Source organism: Python bivittatus, unplaced genomic scaffold (assembly GCF_059951505.1).
Source record: "Python bivittatus isolate LINGU-HERP-01145 unplaced genomic scaffold, Pbiv_v1 ctg000580_np1212, whole genome shotgun sequence".
NCBI lineage: Eukaryota > Metazoa > Chordata > Lepidosauria > Squamata > Pythonidae > Python > Python bivittatus.
In genome coordinates this window covers 14,968,602-14,983,532 of record NW_028277087.1, presented here as the reverse complement: position 1 = coordinate 14,983,532, position 14,931 = coordinate 14,968,602, and positions in this window count along the sequence as shown.

The window sequence follows — 14,931 nt, the reverse complement described above, 5'->3', positions numbered from 1 at the left end:
CTGCTTGGAAATTATGGAGACTGTAGTCTCAAATACCAGGCAGGTACTGATTTGGAAAAGACTGTTAAGAGATGGAACTTACATGGATCTCATGAGAGAAGTTTCTTCTTAATTATTGATGTCCTTGCTTGTATCTCCCTTCTTCCCTCTGCTTTTCCTATAAATGAGCTTGTAAACATTTGTGCCAAAAGCTGGAAATATAAATAAAGAACATATATCAGAATGAGAAGGATTAGGCCATATTATCTGCAGCATGATTCTTCACAGGTCATCTTCTATCACTAAGGGTTTTTTTGCGGGGGGGGGGATCTGGCTTGATAGTTTCTTTAAAGTTTGAAGTCCAAGTCTACGTAAAGCAAAATATTTTCTGTACATCTTCTTCCTGAGGCCTATTTTAACAGATGCTTTGGAACCACTTATTTATTCTTCATTGTTTGGAGAGATTCCTAACTTCTCATCTATCCAAATGAAAGAATCCAGGTAAGGAAAGTGACTCATCACTCTGTCCGAGTCATGCCAAAAGCACTGCAAGATCCAGAACCATATGAGGCCACTAAATCATTCACTGACTATTTTATTTTTATTTATTTATTTATATATTGAATTTGTCACTGCCCATCTCGTTAAACGATTCCACTAAGTTCTGTGGTGGTGTTGGTACAAATTAGTGGATCAATACGTATAGCTTCACTTGCACGTCCCATTCCTACTGAAGTCCTTTACTGGACTGATAAACAGAATGGCTTATCCAACAAGCATTTTTTCAAATTTAATTGCTCCCAGGGGGAACAGATTGCCTCTGGAGAGAGATATTTGTCCTTTAAGTCCTCTTAATGTTCTTTCAGGAGATACTCAACTTTCTCATGAGCTTAACCTCTGGATCACAAGTTGCCAGTATATTGTCTGCATCCAGATGGCCAAAGTGATATAGGCATTATACCAAGAGGCAGGAAGTGAACCAGGAAAAACTAAAGTTCTAATGTGATTGATTTTAAGGGGTATTAGTACAAAGGTTCTGTTAGCCACCCAACATCATAATTTATGTGTTGGGCAACCATATAAGTAGGATGGATGGATGGATGGATGGATGGATGGATGGATGGATGGATGGATGGATGGATGGATAAATAAGCTGCAGCAAAATCATTCTGTGTAGGTGATTCTTAGTTCTATAAAGTTTGATGCACAAATACTCTTAATTTTTTATTTAAGGCATTTTCTACTCTGGATTTCTCTTCCCTGAAAGAAAGCATTCAGAGCAGCTTGAAATAACAAAAAGGGGGAAAAGCAGTAAAAATACATTACCAAGTTTAACATGGCAGCAAAAAGCAAGATACGAAGACAAACAAAACCCCAGCAGCAGAGTCAAATGCTTGTTTAAAAAGTTTAAACTTGCTGGCAGCACTTTGAGTCGTAACCCTTGGAAATGTTTTCTCAGTCCTTCACTGTGATGCACCGTTGTTGCTCATTTGATGGCATGCTTGAGCACTCTCTGTCTTGTTTATTAAGTTTCAGCTCTAGTTTTTTCCAGTCCAGGAAAAACCATTTTTTGAGATGGAAAGAGCACACTTTTGCCAAAGCATCCTGTTTATGGGCAGGGAAGCAAGATGGTGGGGTGAGAAAGAAACAGAAAGGATTAGATTGGATCCTCCGATCACATGCTGTCACAATGTCCACCCATTCACTTTCCTTCTTTGGAATTGGAGTGCAGGAAAGCATTGGATCAGTGGATCAGCAAATGGGCTTGAAGTGCTGGGTGTGAGGTCAATTCTCATGCAGCCAGTGAAGGATAACACAACAACAGATGATAACATTTTCTAAGCAAGGAACAGGTGGAAACAAGGGCTTCCTTTCCCCCAAAGCAAAGGACAGGTAGTTATCTTGGACAGACAAAAGAAAAAGGGTGCAAAAGGGTTCAAATACTGAGTCTATAAATAGGGTTAGGGCTTGTAATTGATGCCATTTTTTTCATTATGGCTTGCAATTTTTCTATAGTAAAAGCACATCAGTTCTTGAATTCCTGTGAGCTTGACTAATTGGTTCCAATCCTGAAGCTTTACAACAATAACTAGGGGACAGTAATCACTAACATTAGACATGCTCATAGATAAAGAAGATAGTCTGATCTCAAGAGGCAAGGAATTCCACAAACATCATGGTGCCATGAAGGAAGACTAATAAAATCTAAAAGTCACGTGGACCCCCATGCACTCTCCAGACAAGCATCATCATCTGCACTGCACAGAGTTTCAAAATGGTTCCAGTACAGATTTACATAGAATTTTTAGAGTAGTCCAATTGAGATGTCATTAATGCAGAAAAATGATGGTCAGATCTGATCACACTATGGTCTTATTTTAGAATTCTGACTTTGGTATAATCAGACTTGATCATCATCTTTTGTGCATTAGAGGAACAGTAGCCTGATTCACACAGTGAATTATGCCATAACCTGATTTGCTTGATGTTGGCTTTCTTTGCATGATGTGTGAAGTCAGCTAATTATGGTCTGTTCAATATAGCATGGTTAAAACAGGTGGTGGCTTAGCAGCATATGTGACCTCACTCAAGGAACATATTATGGCTACAGGTTCCCAGTAAACAACATCTTCTGAATGTATCCTTGAAATTATGCATTAAATATTCCTTCAGGTCTTCAGTCATTTAGGACTATTATTGGGTGTAGCTTTAAAACCATTTGTCAGGTATTGTGTGGTTTCCATTAATCACCATCTTAATTTTATGTTTCATTTCACTTAGTTTGGAGTAATATTATAAAGTTTAATTAATTCTAATTAACATAGACAAGACTAAAGGAATTATTTGCTTCTGATTATTTGAATTATTCATCTATCTCATCAAAATATAATGATGCCATTAAAGTCTTTGCCTGACCTTTGCAGGAGGCAAAGATAAACTAGATCCAATAACTTGAAAATGAGTATTTAGGTAATAAATAATAAAAATAAATGGCGAAAGATAATTCAGACATTCACTACGACTGAGGGTATATGTTTCATAGGGGATGAAGAAAGTAATATATATATTATTCAAAAACTTGTCTTGAATTGGTAGTGATGTTTATAGTAAATTCTTACCCTGGGTTTCAGGCCATTTTTAGTTTGATCGAAGTCAGCTTACTGTTCAGTTTTTCACTGAGAATGGCCAGATGTGTAGAGGTACTCTAGAGTAGCCTTCCCAACCTAGTGCCCTCTAGAGGTGTTCCCTACAACTCCCATCATCCCCAGCTACCATGAAGAGTTGTTTCCTGGAGGTTGAAGAACGGCACTCTAGAACTTTCATCGTAAGGGTAGCTGTGAGCTGAGTCAGATATAGAACATAAATTCCTGCGACTTCAGGTTGGGGAATCCAGGTATCCAGCCAAGCACAGAAGACAATGAGGTCTTTGAACAAATTATTAAATAAACAGCAATTCCGGTGAACTTTGTCATCACACAGAAAGTCAGGAATAAATTCTATAATGACTTTCCATAGAAAGAAAAAGATAGGACCATCCTGGGATTCATTCAACATAAAGCAATATAGATGAAAGAAATCTTCTGACACACAGTTGACTGCAAAAGGAACTCAGAATCATGTACCAGATTGCCCTCTTAAAATATTGTACCTAGAATAGTATAAATTATTTTGACAAGTCAGAGCTTCAGGAGGAACAACCATGGCATCTGATGCAAGAGAGCTGCAGTAGCAGGGGATCCAGTGCGTGTGGTCCAGATCCATACAGTATGTTGGTTTTGTACCCTTAGGAATAGTAATGACCATAGAACCATGCTGAAGCAGTGTTATGGTGGTGCAGCACCCACTAGGTAGCCTAGATCTCTTGCAAAAGAAGAGGCAAGCTTTTGGTATATTTTACAACAGACCACTAAGAAGACCTGAGCAGGCAAAGCCCGAAGTTCATTATAACACTGTAAGCCCCTAACTGCTTGGTGGAGATGCCCCAGGGAAGTATGTCACCTAGGTTTACAGATCTAGCTCAAGGACATCCTACTCGGCTACTCTCCTGCTGCTGCCATTCTACTCCTGCTGGACAGCTCTTCAGCTTTTGCAGCAATTCTCAGGGCTTGCTTCTGGCACTTCTGACTTTTCCCACCTGGCAGAGTTGGAAGAAATGGGCTGATGCTCAGTGAGAAGCAGTGGCTTTATATGATGGTGCTGTAATTATTATTCTCTTCTGCAGTGATTCCAAGAAGGGGAAGTACCTCTTTGTAGGTCATGAATATAGTAGATACTCAATAGATACTGATGTAAAATGAGGCCTCCCATTCTGTTTCCTGGGCAATGATTGTCAGTCATGGAAGTTAATCTTGTCTGGCCACAACAACATGATTCAGCTATGGGATAATGCATCAGAGATAGCATGTAAATGATGATGATGATGGCAGTTATACATTTCCTTGACATCTTTTCTCCCATGAGTTGGGGCATTCTGCCCCCCAGTGCAAATCAGGGGAGTATGAAGCTGTAGATCCTGTACAGCATTTGGGCCAACATAAAGTAACGTGAATCACCAGCAACTCCCAAGGGGTCTGAGCTGCCATAAATATTAGTGGCGATGGAAGTGACTGACTTCCCATAGGGAGAATGCTACCTTGATTTAGGAGAAAAAACAGCTTCATTTACAAAAAGGGCTCTATGCAAATACATCTCCAAGCTTTTTACATACTTTTTCATTAGTAATGTGTACAATAACATGGGGGAAATGAGATCCCTGCTTCAAAGTACTTCTAATAGAAAATGCAATGATGAGAGAGAAAAGGAGAGAAAGGGGAAAACATCATAAGAAGAACCCGATATATATGCAAAGCCATGTGGTTCCTCACACTTAGTCTTTGCTTCAAAGAAAGGTAAGTGCATTTCAAGAGGACGTGTACAACATGATGTCAATCTGAATTCTGTGTTTTTTAATAACTGTGAACACTGCCTTTACATGTCTTTTAGCTGCTTTATTGTAAATCCAATAATTTATTAGAGAAACTGACTCCCTGAGAGATTTAAATGATCAGCTTTTTAGCCTCATTTCTCTGTGGAATCTTTCATGTCACAAGATTCTAAAACATCCTTTATATACGCAACATTTTTTCTCCTTTAAAATGATCCAGCATGTTCATAAATATGTACAGCAATTTCCTATACATAAGTGCAGGGGAAGAAATTCCAGTTAACTGTTAATACTTCTAATGACATTAATGGCAAATGATTGACAGATAGAGGAAAGGAGAAGCTATATTTCAAGTGTATAAAGAACTAGAAAATTGTCATATTCCTTTTAGGAGAGAGTTAGTTATAGAAATCCTGACACTAATGTTCTTCGGGAGAAACCTGTGAGTAAGTTTTTGGCTTTCATTTACTATGATCAATTTTCTTCCTCATATTAGTGTGCTGGTCTGGAAGCATGAGCAGGGAATAAAAAAAAATCCTTTTTGGCATTAAGAATCTATATTCAATGAACCATACAGTATGGGTTAATAGTTGATACATCATTCAAATGAAGATTGGGTAGAGCAGAATAAAATATCTTTTGAATTGAACACTGTGCAGAACTGGGGATTGTTCATTGATTAAATAATATTTCATTTGGATAATCATTTGATTCTTAACTGATCTATTTTCCAACTTCATTTTAGATATCTAAATGTCATCTTTCACCTTTGATCTAATATATTAGCCAACAAATAAAGTTGGATTTCATTTGTCTTATTTTATTCAACTTAAATATATTCTACCTATTTTTTCTGACAGTTTCCATTAAAAATAGGTAAACATTAGCAGAAATGGCCTTGCATATTTCTTTTAATATTTACAGTTTTTCTTGTTTCTCCTTACAAATATTTCTTTCAAGCAATTTCCTCTAAGACATTCTTAAATGGTCTTTTTAATCAATTTATAAATTTGTTCCCTGCATTTCCCCAATACACACGTATTTTTTTCTTGGGAATTGCATTGTATAAAAAAATGGGAAAAGATAGATGATTGCATTTTGGTTTCTCTATAGAGTAGGAGTGTAAATTGGGAAGGTCCACATTCAACTGCAAACCAAATGAATTCTCAACTATTTCTAATTCATATAGAGGAAAATTACATGAGGAAAATTGCACAGGGCCTAATATGGTTTCAAGGACAGGTAGTCCTGAATTCTCACTGTAACTAAACATGGCTAGAGTCTTGCTGAAACTGTTAATAGCAGTTGTGAGATGGACCACCTAGACTAGCCTTCCTATGAGGAAGAAATCTACTTTACCAAGAATCATACATGACTTCAATTTTTATTTGATGCACATAAGAATAAGCTAGGATAAAGAAAAGGGTTAGGGTTGGAAGTTAGGAAAGGAAATCTGCCCTGTGGTTTAAGTAGGGTTGGCACATTTCCTCCTCTTTCTCTCTCTCTGTTCCCTCCTGCGGGTACAACTTTGCTGGTGGTCACAAGAGAAGTGAAGTCTGTGCCTGCAAACATATGCACAGCAAACTGGAGGCGATTTTGGAGGCTTCCCTGTGCAGAGAAGAGCTTGAAGCCTCCCTTCTGAATTTAAATAGTATTAAAATTCTCAAGATGGTGGCATCAATACTGAGTTTTAGAAGGGAGAGAAGGTGAGAGGTTCTTTGAAGTGAGGACTTTAGGAATAGGAATAAGATCCCTTTCTCCACAAAGTGGTAGCAATAAGAATATTGCTTCCCCCCCTTTTTTCCCCTACAACAGTGGTAGGCAGTAGTAGTGAATTTAGCATTCCTCTTCTATTCTGTCTGTGGTATCATCACACTGCTATTTTCTTCTGCTCTCAACAATCTCCAGTACTGGATAAATACAGTACATGCAGAAGAATTCAATTTATTACCTTATTCTCGCACTGGTCATTGTATATAGTATTTTCTTTGTCATTGGTAGAACTTTATTTCTGGAAGGGGAAGGGTTCTCCAAATCTCATCTCTCACCAAGATTTATAAGACCCAAGTGAAATTTACACCCTTTACTAGTATGTAGGTCCTTTCAGAATGCAACCAATATATAGGGATCTCTTGAGTGAACAACATAAATACAGACATTACAGGGTGATTACAACAGCAGTTTGGGTAGATTGTAAAATGTTCTGTTCTGCTGCAAACAGCTTCAAATTGGATATATTGCAATAGTGAATCTAACCAACTATTTGTGTTTAAAAGGCTTCTGCAATGTCTCTGTTGTGTCAAACTAACAAGAATTAAAAATCCACGCAAACACAAAAATATTATATATAGGCCTCTCATACATGTATATAAGATTTTACACAACAGTTTCAATGAAGGATGACTATATTTCATTACATTGTCCATACACAATTGACATCAATAAGCAACTTGTTCATAAGTCACAAGTAACACCAGGTCTTCAATCCACTGAAGAATTGGGACCTAAATTAATTTTTCTAATGTTGAATGACAAATTCCTTAGCAATGAAAAGGGCGCAGAGCATCCATTTTTGTTGTCAAACTGTCAATTTCCATGTAATAAGTATGTGGTTCAAAGAACTATGGATGTCTAAAAATATTAAACCCTATCTCAATGACAAATTGGGTGATGACTTCTTCCCAGAATACAACAATCTTAGCATGTCACAAAACACATATGTTTTAATTAACTGTTATTCTTATTGAGGGCCTTGCATATACACTTCATCCTTGTTTTTCTTTTTCTTTTTCCATTGTTTTCTTTTTTTTCTGTTATGCTTCATTATAAAAAGGTAATTTTTTAATTTAAAAAAATGATAAACCAGACCAAGATGCTAGAATAACAACAAAACTCTATCCTAGATGTAATTTCAGCCTGGAAGGGCAATATACAAATATTTTGTGATTTAAGCCATAGGAAAGAACAGCATAGATTGCTGCACACTGGGCTGAAAGGAAGAAGACATCCTCCAACAGGGAGAAATGTAAGGCATTACAATCTGTCAGTATCTGAACATTGCCTAAGTGAAGGTTAAGCTAGACACAATACCTACAATACATTCTGGACAGCAGCCCTTCCAGATTTGGGCAGACATGGATCAGAGCCATGGAATGGGAGAAACCTAATCCTTTCCCTCACTTTGTTTAGAAACATTTTTTAAAAAAATATCTGTTGGTAGCAATGAATTTTATTTTGTTTTTTAAATTCTATGTTGCTATAGGGTTGATTTTTTTTTTTTTCTGAACAAAAGAGCTGGGGAAAGGATCGATTTCTCAGTTCCCTAGGTATATTTTCTGATCTAGTGTAGTGTTCTAGTTGGAGCACTGTGCACTTATATTTGAATAAATATAAAACAGAAGGGCAGCTGCACAGGATGCTGCCTAGGAAGCCTGGGAGATGGAATTTCAACGTGTCTATCGAGCAGCAGGATGGCGAAATCTGCTTTAAAGTATTTGCACAACTACAATCAAACAAAGAATGCAAGCTCTTTCAAAATGATAAATTCCAAGTTTATTTACAATATGCTTGCCTCCACCACTTGGTGGCATAGGTTCTCCACAGTTTCCCATGTCAACCATCTCCTTCAGACTGATGCTCCACAGGAACAAAAAGAATGTCCTCTTGTTGCATTCAGTGGGGCCAGAGCAGATCGATTTGCATTTTTAAACAAGCATGGGTAAGTAAAGGAATCATGCCAATGTGGACTGAGAGAGATGAGATGGTATCCACTGTAATTAAAGTGCCTGAGCTACACGTCTGAGGCTTAGGTACGTCACTGCAGAACTAAGGGAAACAATAGCTCTGTGCAGATACTTAAAGGACAATCTGGATATGGCATCTAAATATTTAAAGCCAGATTGTAAGGACGGGATTGGTACCTGGAATGAATGAGGAATCATAGAGATCAGTTCTGAAGGCTTATGGAACTGTCCCCCTTGATTGCTCCCTTTGTAGAGAAGGATGGTTCCTAATGGGAAGATACGTATTGAAGAAAAATTGGCTCTACACGGCATCTCTAGTGAGGCTTCACAAAGGATAGGATACCAAGCCAAAAAAAGTACTGAAGGAGAGAGTTCGAGAATGGAATATATTAGTATAGCCCCAAGGCAACATAAGGCTTGGAGGCTTCCCTTCAGTCTCATGCCAGCTATTGCCAATCCGTAACAAATTGTAGATGTTGCAGAGCATTTTCATTGGCCAGGCTTGATGCGCTGCCTTCAGCATCAGTCACTGATGGGGGCTGCTGAAAGGCTCCTACCCGGAATGCCTCTGCTGGTTTGCCTCCCATGCTACTGAGGATATGCGCTACAAATGCTCTATTAGATGGTAAATTTGAGAGGGACACATGTGTTGTTTTCATTAGACCCCTCATAAAAGAACTGCCAGGTACAGATGATGATTGCTACATCTCTTTTCTCCTGGAAGACCATTAGGCCATTATTCACCTCAGTATTGCCAAATTTTGCCTAGCAGTGCTGAGAAATTGGGAGAGAATATTATCCAACACAGCTGAGCTCTTTGAAAACTGAAAAAAGAGTTAACCCTAACATAGATAATTTGTGTTGCCTCTTGAATCCTTTGCTACTGTTGTGTTTATGAGTTTGGAGGGATTTTGAGGCTCTCATGCTGGGAAAGGTGGAAGAAAAGAGAAGAGGACGACCAGTGGCAAGGTGGGTAAACTCAGTTATGGTGGTGGTGGGTGCAACGTTGGAAGACCTGAATGATCAGGTTAGGACAAATTGTCATGGAGAACATGCTAGGAGTCAAAAGCAACTTGATGGCACATAATTATAATCATAAATATGCTGATCTACGACTGTAATGAAGTCTTACAAAGACTGCTACTATTCCCTCTGTCTATTTTTACTGAGACAAGCAGAGCATTCTGTGAGCAGGATCCAAGGGGGTCTGCAGGATATGGTCAAAAAAGTCAAGATAGCCAAAAATTTATATTTCTTTTTTAATATCATGAAAACAACTCAATGTATTCTGCTTGGTATATAATTATGTTTTAAAGACAAGATGGCAGTCATGACAGTGTAATTGAAGCACTGTTGTTGCCACCATCTTGATTTTTTTGACCATACCTTGCAGACACCCTTGGATCCTACTCACAGAAGATCAACGTTTCTCAACAAGCATGAGAACTGGCTCCAGGGAAAGGGATTTGGTTGACGCACAGCTGCTTACATTTCCTAGGTGTTGGGAAGTGTTATTCATCTCCAATGTATTTAGGCTTACTAAAATGATTTCTAAACTCAAGGGGGATTAGAAATATACCTACCAAAATGTGTCATGTCATTTGATATCCAAGCCCAGCTCTTGTATTTTGGGGATGTTAAATTGGTGTTTTTCAAACTTGGCAACTTTAAGCTGTTGGACTTCAACTCCCAGAATTCCCCAGCCAGCATGGCTGGCTGGGAAATTCTGGGAGTTGAAGTCCACACATCTTCAAGTGGCCAAGGTTGAGGAACCCTTTGATATAGCACATCATATACTGAGTGAGGTCAGTGAGTCCATTAGAGTGTAGGATGATAAAGAGACCCCAGGGGTGTGAAAGGAGAAAGAGACAATATTTCACGAACATAATAAGGAATTACTTTTTTTTTTTTTTTAGCTTTCCTCACCTCCTGCTATCTTCTCCCAGCTTATCAGCGCTCACTGGCCTCCTAAATGTTTTATGGCTGAGCTGATGACGTAGTTTCCCTGGAAAAATATATTTGGGGAGGGAGTAGTTGCCTAATTTGACACCCTATAGCTAAACTAGTGCTTTGTTTTCCCTGGGAAGATGTATTTGGGTTAGGGGCTCTTGCCTTGACCCTCCAAAATTCTCCTTCAGAGCTTAGGAGTACCTGGATAATGTGGGGTTTAGGACTATTGAGGGTTTTAATAATTTTACTTACCGTATATACTTGTGGCTAAGCAGAGAATTTTAGGTACCAAAATACCCCCCCCCCCCAATTGGGTTTGGCTTATCCGTGGATGGGCTTATCCATGAGTACATACAGTTGGTTTTTCCTTCGGTTTTGTTAAAGTACCTATATATCCCATATATACTTGCGGATATCCTCAGATAAGCAGACCCTCAAATTTTTAACCAAAATACCATGAAAAATGTGCTACCTGCAGATAAGCTGTGAAAATTAAAACGTATGAAAATTTTGAGGGTCGGCTTATCTGTGGGTGGTGCATTTTTCATGGTATTTTGGTTAAAAATTTGAGGGTTGACTTTATCTAAGGATGGGCTTATATGCAAGTATATACAGTGGTACCTCTACTTACGAACGCCCCTACTCACGAATTTTTCGAGATACGATCAGCTCCGGCCCCAAAAATTTACCTCTACTTACAAACTCGCCTCGACTTATGAACCGAATCCGCGGCCATTTTCCGCCCGTTCCACGTGGTCCGCGGCCATTTTCCTGCCCGTTCCACGTGGTCCGCGGCCATTTTCCGCCTGTTCCATGTGGTCCACGGCCATTTTTCTGCCCGTGCCACGTGGTCCGCGGCCATTTTTACGCCTGTTCCACATGGTCCGTGGCCATTTTTACGCCCGTTCCACGTGGTCCGCGGCCATTTCCCGCCTGTTCCATGTGGTCCACGGCCATTTTTCTGCCCGTGCCACGTGGTCCGTGGCCATTTTTCTGCCCCTGACGCGTGGTCCACAGACGCCAGAACAGATTAACGGTAATTACGTTGAACCTTATGGGAAAATTTACTTCAACTTGCGACCAACTCAACTTGCGATCAGAGTCACGGAATGGATTAAGTTCGTAAGTAGAGGTACCACTGTACAGTATTCTTTGGAGGTGGCACTTTTTTTGTGCCTGAATACTGTATATGTTGCAGCTTTGACTATGATTGCAGAAGATGCATGTATATCTTCCCAAGACAGGTATCCAGCTATTCCAAGTGGAAAAGGAAAGATGGCTATCTAGTCCTTCCAGTATCCAGACATTCAAATGAGGACAACTGTGATGGTGGGGAAATCTTGAGCAAGAAATGTACTTATTTTGTTTTATTATTCTAACATGGCTTACATTTATAAATGTATAGATATTATTATATGAAATAAAAATAAGCCCTTGACATTGAACATGGCCCTGGAGGCTGATCCAGGCTTCCATATGCTTCAAACACCTGATGAGAGCCAGAAGGATAAGGAGTTCATAAAGCACATTTGGTTCCTGGAGGCTTTCCAATATCAGCTGATAGCATTTGAACATTATAATGATATGTTAAAGCTGACAAAACCTTGCCTTGCAGGTGATTCATTAAATCAGCACATAAACAGGGAGACTATTCCAACTGACACTGCCATGGAATGAGGCAGGCTGCGTACGTGGGATCATCACAAGCTCCTTTTGGTACTTCTATCTTGGGGTGGGGGGACAGATCTGTCCCTGAAATCAGTGTGGGTTATAGTGAAAGGGTCGAAATAAGGAATATGGACTGGCCCCTTCCTTTACTATTCTTCTACCTACTTCCACCTTTCAAAAACTGGCTCAGTCCTGATATATTAATAGTCTGGCTGGGAATGACACAAATCCTCCATTAAATGAGACATAAATGACAAGTGCCTGTTAACATCAGTGGTCACAACTAATCCGGGATAATAGAAATGTCAAATTCAATTTATTTAAAAGGAGCAAACTATTTAGAGCTGCCATAGATACATTCGCTGTGATCAGTTTTGGTAAAATTTCCCTTGCAGTTTCTTTCTTCTGGAGAAGTGATGCTGGTTGGCTTGTTTCTCTCTAAAGGTGGGGGTAAACTGCTATCTGTGGTTGGACCAAATGCAGAAGCTGCGAGGTTGAAATAATTCTTGGGTCTCCTACAAGGTGCCAGTAGGTAGCAGACCTCCCTTAGGGCTTTGTTGTATCAGTTGAAAAATACATAATTTTGAAGTTAATTGTTCACAGTGATTCTGTGATTGCTAGGTAAGTCCTTTCCTCTCTTCTTCTTGAAAACTGATCTGGTTGCTTCTTCATCAGTTGCACAACTGATCAGTGCAATCAAAGCTAAATAATACAAATAAAAGCTTTCACTAAATAGCTAGCATTCAAGTTTTGCTCTGCGCATACTTTGTTGTACTTACAGGTACTAGTTAGTTGCAACAGGACTCTTCTGCACAGCAGCCTTCTGTCTGCTATGCTGAAATTTCTTCAGCTTTGGCAATTATGCTGGCCAGGTGTCCTCTCCAGATGGAAGTTACAGTGACCTCCAGTTGGTGGATCTGCTGACTCTTTATTCTTCCCTCCATGCCAGAGAAGTACCTGTAAACACCAATCATTTTCCTTTCCATGGACAGATCTTTGAGGACAGGTGCTTTTCACTGATAGACCCTTTGTTTGTGTCATTCTCCATTGGCTTCTCCCTTGAATTTGACATCTTCCTGCCTGGACTGAAAAAATGAAAAAGAAAAGAAAGAAACCAGCATAGGTCTATCATTCTTGTAAATTGGGCTAGAAGGGGAAACTGGGTGTATTCTTATCAATTTCACCAGGTTAAAAAAAAAAGAAAGGTTCAAGTTCTCACTGGCCCATCAGTGAAACTGTAAACAACAACAGGGAAGATTTTCATCAGTCCATTGTTGAATGTGTTAAAAAAAGAAGTCCAGCTTTTCACTTTTTTACTGGTGTGCTGGTGAAACAAAACAAGAAAAATGAATTTAAAAACCCAGAGGTTTTCTGATTTACCATAGAACAGTCTGTTTAGAAGGGGGAAGGCAGCCCAGCAGCCCAGGACAAAATGGCTATGGAGCACAGTGACCAGATGGGAGGGTTCCTGCCATAATGCACGGTAGCCAAATGAAATACAGATAGCCCCCTACTTGCAAACTTTCATGTTGCGAACTTTCACTGATACGAACAAGATGGACCTGGAAGTCAGAACCACAAGTTGGGATGGAAGTTGGAACCGGAAGTCAGGAGAAAGCGGGAAAGGTCCCACGTTCTCCTGCCTTCCGTTTGCATTGGAGGTTTGCATTGGAGTTGGAGTTCTCAGAAAGGATTAATTTACACGGTGTGCTCTGCTGCTGGGTGAGGCAGGAGAGGGGGCAGTGGCAGAGGACAGGGGAGAGGGGCCGGAGGTCTCCTGCCTCACCCGGCAACAGAGCGTGCTGTGCCCCACCGGCTCATCCTTCGCTCCCCTCTTCTCTGTTACCACCTCCCCTTCTGCCTTACCAGGCAACACATTGTCAGCAGAAGATAGGGCTCCTCTGCCTGCACCGCTGCCCTGCCTCCTGCCTCCTGCCTCCTGCCTCCTGCCTCCTGCCTCCTGCCTCCTGCCTCCTGCCTCCTGCCTCCTCTTCTTACTTTTTACTTGGTTGGACTTACGAACAAAATGGACTTATGAACAGCCTCTTGGAATGTAACCTGTTCGTAAGTAGGGGACTATCTGTAGAGGCATTTGTCTACAATGAAATGTAGTACAACAGGTAGACTGCACAGCAGTATTTGTGCTGGCAGAAGTTGGAATATACTACTTTTGATGTGGAACAGGTGAAGGTTGCCTTCATAGTGCGTGGTTGAGGACAATGTGCGTACCTATCCTTCAGAAATAGTTAGCATGCTATTCTTGTGCAGGAGCAAGCAGAAGTTGTGGATGAACCTGTAGACTTCTTAGCTTAGGGGAGGTGTAGGCAACATGTTGCTCCATGGGCATCAATGGGCAGACAACTCCTTTGGCACATTTCAGAATTCCTGCCCTTTGGATGATTTCTAACTTTGTCCTCATTACAAACAGAAATGGAAATCTGGCTCACTGTAAAGAACCATTTAGGAACCGGGTTACCTGAGGGACCATCTCACCCTCACTATATTGACCCGTCCCACCCAATCAAGCAGAGAGGGTATGCTGCGGACCCTGTTGATGAAAGAATGTCAACTGGCGAGGCCCAGAAGGAGAGCTTTCTCTGCCGTGGTGCCCGCCCTATGGAATACCCTTCCTCCAGAGGTGAGGCAGGCCCCTACTCTCTTGACCTT